Source organism: Mauremys mutica, chromosome 7, assembly GCF_020497125.1.
Source record: "Mauremys mutica isolate MM-2020 ecotype Southern chromosome 7, ASM2049712v1, whole genome shotgun sequence".
NCBI lineage: Eukaryota > Metazoa > Chordata > Testudines > Geoemydidae > Mauremys > Mauremys mutica.
This window is the reverse complement of record NC_059078.1, coordinates 119390708-119396707: the sequence shown is the minus strand read 5'-3', so window position 1 is coordinate 119396707 and position 6000 is coordinate 119390708.

Below are 6000 nucleotides of genomic sequence, written 5' to 3'. Positions count from 1 at the left end.
AAACGAAAGGAATTATGGATGTTTAAAGTATCAATCTACTGAGAATAGCCTTTTTTTCCCCCCTTGGAGATTCCAGAGAAGAAACAGGCTGTGGCTGCTTAGAAAACCAGGAAGTAAAGCGGTCACACATTATCGCAGCAAAGAGACACTGCTACTTGCAAAATTATTATTAGGATGGTGTTTAATGGAATAGCAGAATCTGGCCACATAATCCAACCATCTGCTCTTCTAGCACTTCATTAGAAAAGCTCCGGTTATCTCTCAAAACTCTGCTAGTCAGAGCAGGAGCCTTTCTGCAGAGGATGCATTGCTTCATCCGCTCATTCATGCCTTTCTTGCTTCTGGGATGGATTACTTTAAGCCTTTACTATCAGCCATGCCTGATTGCCTGCTAAACTGGATGCAGGTGGCATTCAGCATTGCCATCAGCCTTGTTAACGGGACTTGATTTACAGCTCATAATTTCCAAGTCTTGTTTTACAGCCTCCGCCTTGGCTGCTTCTCACAGGGAGAGAGAGAGAGAATTGGTTTCCAGCGTTCTCGCTGACTGGCGCAGAGCTAGCTGGCCTTGGTTTTGTTTACGGCACTGACCTTTGAACAGCGCAGGCCAAGCTTCTCAATCACCTACGCGTGGCTACTGCCTAGCAGCTGGCACCAACGCTTTTGCTAGTTATTCTCCCAAGCTCTGAGATACCATAGCATGCCAGTGCCCACAAGAGCAACAGAATCAGCAGCTGTGGAGTGCCCATACAATAGCTGAGAGCAACTGTTTCAGTTAGACATGAGCCCGCGGAATTTGAATCCGTGTCATTCAGGTTCAGACCTGATTTTTCTTTTAGCCTTAAGGCGGATGCAAATGTAACCTGTCCCCCTCCAGTGGCTAGCGCATGTCGAGGGCTTTACAAGTCTACTGCTGACTTTAACTCAGGCAGTAGAGGCTCATGCTCATTAAATCCAAACATGCCAGCCTCACCTTAAGTGACTTACCCAAGGGTCACGATGGAAGGCTGTGGCACAGCTGGGAATTGAACTCATTTCCTATGCCTTAACCACAAGAGCATTCTCATATATCCTGCCACCTCTGCATAATACTACAGAGCAAGAAAAATCCACAAGGTCCCTGACAGTGGAGATTTATTAGCCATGTTCTTCCGAGCTACAAGAAAGCCTTTTCAAGTTTCTTGGGTTTAATAGCTTGCAGAAGACTGGAATAAAGCTTGGCAGAGGGCAGAAAAACTGAATTCCCTCCCTCCCTCCCTTTCTTTATCCAGCTCTCTGTTTTTAGAGTAGCAGCCGTGTTAGTCTGTATTCGCAAAAGGAACAGGAGTACTTGTGGCACCTTAGAGCCTAACACATTTATTTGAGCGTAATCTTTCGCAGGCTACAGCCCACTTCATCGGACACATAGAATGGAACATACAGTAAGAAATGTATATACATACAGAGAACATGAAAAGGTGGAAGTTGCCATGCCAACTCTAAGAGGCTAATTAATTAAGATGAGCTATTATCAGCAGGAGAAAAAAAAACTTTTGTAGTGATAATCAAGATGGCTCATTTCAGACAGTTGACAAAAAGGTGTGAGGATACTTAACATGGGGAAATAGATTCAATTTGTGTTTTTGTGAGACTAGTGTTTTCTTGTAGAGACAAAGCACGAGACCATGAAAGCAGCTTTGGAAATCAAATGGTCTTTGTTTTATAAATTTGATCTAATGCAAATAAAAATGATGTTTGTATCCTGCTGCTGTTTAATCTCTGGAGCTCTTTCAAACTGCTCCCCTTGCAACTTTACAGACAAGACACAAGTTTTCTCCTTCCCAGCAAAATACTGACTACTTCTTACGGCGGTAACTCCCACAGTGCACTAGATGCTTTTCAAATGAGGATGAAGACAGAGCCCTTGCCCCAAATGTGTACAGTTTAAAGCCCTGACCCTCCAATGAACCCCACCTGGGCAGCCTCCTGCCCACACACAGAGCCCCACTGAAGTCGGTGCCACGGAAGCCATGGCATAAAATAGATTTTAAGTCAGACAATTTCACTGTGGTTGTGAGCGTGCACCAGGGCCTGCCCATGCAGAGATCATTGCAGGACCAGGCTTGAACTCTTGCAGCGTGATACGTCTCCACTCATCTTGAACTTCTTCAATGACACAAAAGGTTCCAGGCAACTCCCTTTCAGTAATTTTTGTCCCTTGTCAGCAACCAGTGCATGGACACATTAGCTAAGGCTGTTGTGCCTTCTATAAGCAGGCAGCCCATTCAGCCACCACTGGATATATCACTGTCCAAGTGGCATTCTCTTTCTCCCTTCATTCCCCTGCGTCTCTTCAGTAAGCAGTCATTGAAGTACCTGTCATGCTGAGTCATTTAGTTCTACTTGCCTTTGGTTCATCATTTTATTGGTTTCACAGGAAGAATCTTTTCTTTCCCCCTCACTCTGGGTTGGCATTTGAAGCACCTTTGCTGTGAATACACATCGCTGATTGGGTTTAATGCCACAGTTTGGTTTGCAGCATGCAGAGCTCTGTCTGTATTGCTGGAGAAAAGCACAGCAAGCCAGGCATTCGGGGGACCTATGCACTGAAAGCTAGAGCAGCTCGTTCACTAGAAGTAGGGTCAGTTGCACAACGGTGGGGCTGAATAGAGTTGAGAAGGCTCTGATTCCAGACACGTAAAGGGCTGTTGACATTGAGAATACTGGAAACAAGAGGGGGAAAACCTTAGATATCAAAAGGGAATGTTTGATGTAACAGGATTAGGGCTGCAGGAATAATTCTAGGAGGAATTAGCTGTTAAAAAGTTAATTTGATTGCATTATTATTGTAGCCACCCTGTCCCAGGGTATTAGAGAGACAAAGTGGGTGAGGTAATGTCTTTTTTATGGGACCAACTTCTGTTAGTGAGAGAGACAAGCTTTGAGCTTACACAGAGCTCTTCTTGATTTAAAAAGGTGCCCTCTAGTGGCTAACGTAATAGCCCTAAATTCCCCCCCGAGGAAAATTAGCTTAGTGCAAAGTGGCTTTATACTTCAGATGCAGAGGAAATTCAAATCCTTTTACGGTTAGACTTGTATTAAAACCACTATTTCTCCTCCACAATCCATGTAATTGTCAAATCACTGATTGCCCATTATTTATTGAAAAAGAACAAAAATTCTGATCCCACACAATTTACAGTGGGGAAAAATAGCCCTATTTGGTCATAAACATGCATGTGGTCAGGTTAGACAAGACAATCACCAGCAGGGCTAATGTAGCCCCTTCCCAGTCAGGGCCGGCTCTGGCTTTTTTGCCGCCCCAAGCAAAAAAAAAACAAATAAAAAAAACTGTGCAGTGGCTGGAACAGCAAGGGGGGAGGGGTGCGCAGGAAACCAACCTGCCGCCCGGCTGGAGCAGCAAAGGGGGGGCGGGGAATTCCAGGAAACCTGCCAGCCGGTCGGAGCGATGAAGGGGGGTGTGTGTGAAACAAACCTGCCGGCCAGAGCAGTGAAGGGGGGGACGGAGGGGGCACGAAACAAACCTGCCTGCCGGCTGGCCGGAAGAGCAAAGGGAAGAAAAAAGAAAAAAGAAAAAAAAATACCTGCGGGGTGGCGGGAGCACGGGTGCAGGGGGACTCCCAGCCCTGCAGACCCCGGGCAGCGAAGTGCACACCCCAGCTAGCAGGGGGAAGGGGGAAAGAGAGAAGGGGGCGGCCAGGGCTTCCTTAAGCGGGGCACTCGCCATGCGGGCCCTCCTGCCGCGCCGCCTGCTGGGAGGGCTCCGCGCCGCTCCGGCGGGCAGGCAGGGAAGGACGCAGTCTGCGTGCCAGGCTTGCTGCAGACCTGGCACTGCTCCCAGCAGCTCCCCTCCTCCGCACCGCTGCCCCCTATAGGGCGGCAGGAGCAGCAAACCAAAAGAAAAAGCCTGCAGGGGCGGCGGAAGCAGCGAAGCACAAAAAAAAAAAAAAAAAGAGGATTGGGCGGAATGCCGCCCCTTGGAATCTGCCGCCCCAAGCACCAGCTTGCTCGGCTGGTGCCGGGAGCCGGCCCTGTTCCCAGTTCAGTAATCATATCTGGCTTTATGGACCCTGGAAGCAGAAGCCAAAGTTCCATGCACTCTCTGGCAAGGTTTTTCTAATACGAGTTGTATAGTCACGGGTAAATAGAGTTTACCCACTTCTCATTTAGGGAATATGGAGATTAGATTAACCAATTTCTTTTTTCTTTACCACTACGTCACTGTCTGTAATATACAAGGACCAGCCCTGAAAGATTCTGGCCTATATCACTTCTATATCCCACCTCCCGATTCTGGGGCCAGCTTGAGACTGGTTGAGGCCTCCGTGATATTTAAACCTGCTCTAAGTTATGCCTAGCTGCCTCAAAGGGGCATTTCAGCCCCTGTCTATTACCAGAACATAGCAGCTCTCTGGTCACTCCCCCTTCCCACACCTACTTACTGCAAAGAGAGACAAGATAGAGCCCTTGATGTTGACTTTACTCCACTTGAAGATTCCCCACCTCAAGAGGATCTCACTGCTCATCTCAGTCTGCTATGCACGCTTGCATCAGTAGGTGTCAGAAGAAACAGCACAGTGCGATGCTCCAGGTTGCCTGAAGAACAAAGTTCACATTTGGAAAGTTCCTTCACAATGAGAGGGTCAGCACAAGGAAGCCCTTGTCTGTAACTGGTGCCCCTAGGCACTACACTAATATAAATAATGAGTTGTTCCCCCCCCCCCCCCAATGAAGTCTTGTAATTTACAGAAAACTCTGGAGATCGCAAAACTCCAAGGAGAAGTCCCTGAATCCATGTGTTCAGAGCCTTTGCCATTTCCTACAATATGGTAATGTCTGGGTGAGGAGGTTTCATCTGAAAAGAATAAGACTGGGGATGTTGTCCTGAGTTGACAGCCCCCGTAAGGCTGTGTCCCCATCACAGGGCAAACAGCAACGCTACGATGCTTTCACCCATGCTGCAAAAGAACGTGCAAGGATTTAACCGATGTAACTCTGCATGTGGTTTCGGTGTCACAGCTTTCACGTGATCCAAAGGAAAAGCAAAGGACCAAAATGGGTCTAAGCTACAAAATTCAGATCTTGGGTCTCAAACACCTCACAGTTTGGGGGTGCTAAGATCCAGGCTTTGGGTGTGGGATTAATCTCTGAAACATGTATGTATACGGCGACACGGAAAGAGAAAGAGAAGAAATGTCCCTAAGACAGCCAGCCTCTGTTTGTATTACTTATTTCTTACCTCATGGAGAAGTCAGAATTCAAATCCATATTTGCAGGAGCTGAAGTTATGGTCTCTTCCTTTCCTGGAAGTTGGTATTTCAAGGTGTCATTGCTCAAGCAGTTTGCATAAGGCAGCCTGGCTGTTGTGCTTCTAAAAATCGATAATGGCTACAGATAAAAATCAGCCCCAAACCATACGCTTTCCATGTTAAGCAAACGTTGTAGCTGGTTGTCGAGAACATAATAAATTGAGGGGATCTTTATTTTTTTAAATGAGTGGCCTTCAGCCTGACATGTACTGCTACTGTCCTTCCAGCTGATAGGACTGCAACTCTAGATGAAACTGCAGCGCCACCTAGTGGATGGAGCAAAATTAAGCGGCGTTATTTGGAATTAATTGAATCATGAAAAAGAAAGAAAACTTTCCTTTTGAGAGAGAGTTAATAAAGATGAAAGCCATTTAAAAAGTACACGGACTGAATCTTCATCCCATTTCAGTCAATAGGAATTTTTCCAGTGACTAAAATGGCATCAAGATTTGGCTCTTGCCTGTGTTTTAGATTGTGTAGGGAGGTGCTGTGTACAGCGCAGACGGGAATTGGGGCTGCCAGCGGATAGAACCCGAATGTGTGACCTGTACAAGTGCTGCCATGCGCTCTTCAACTATTCCTTGTGTTATAGGAGCACCTATGGGCCACAACGGAGATTGGTGTCCCCTTATAAGAGCGAGGGAGGGTCCCTGCCCTGAACAGCTCAGTCAAATAGACAAAACAGACAAAG